Source organism: Cucurbita moschata, unplaced genomic scaffold (genome assembly GCF_002738365.1).
Source record: "Cucurbita moschata cultivar Rifu unplaced genomic scaffold, Cmos_1.0 Cmo_Scf00045, whole genome shotgun sequence".
Classification (NCBI taxonomy): domain Eukaryota; kingdom Viridiplantae; phylum Streptophyta; class Magnoliopsida; order Cucurbitales; family Cucurbitaceae; genus Cucurbita; species Cucurbita moschata.
The window spans coordinates 1,265,493-1,266,108 of NW_019268561.1; positions in this window are offsets into that span (position 1 = coordinate 1,265,493).

Sequence of the window (616 nt, forward strand, 5' to 3'; positions counted from 1 at the left end):
CCCCCCCCCCCCCCCTTCGGGGAACAGCGAGAAGGCTGGCACATTGTCCAGTGTCTGGCTCTGATACCATTTGTAACGATCCAGATCCACCGCTAGTAGACTTGGGATTCTGTAGACTGCTTACATCATAAGCCAAAGAGTCGCCCATGACTGAACGACAAACCCTCGTCACTTCCAGGTACGCTTGGCCATAAAATGGAGGAATATGTATTGTCAAATAGTGAAATCACATTGGTTATCCTGGATGATTTTATGTGCGCTTGTCAATCAAAATTAGTGGATAATGCATGTTGCTTAATGTACGAATATGTATTGTCGAGTATTGATATTTGGATTGACTATCGTGTGTGGTTTTATGTACACTTTAGTCATAAAGTAGTGTATAATACACATTGTTGGATAAATTTTTTTTTATGAGGTAATTAATTGTGGATTAGGAACGAAATAAGCGAAAGGATGTAAACGTGCTCAAGGTGGGCCGATAAGGGTACAAGAGAACCCATCTTTGGAGGCTCCACTTCAAGAACAGTCAGTGAATGTGAACCCAAATCTAGGGATAGGAGTTCCCCCATCTGGTCTATCGAGAGCAAACCTTGATACTTCGGAAGTACCTAAT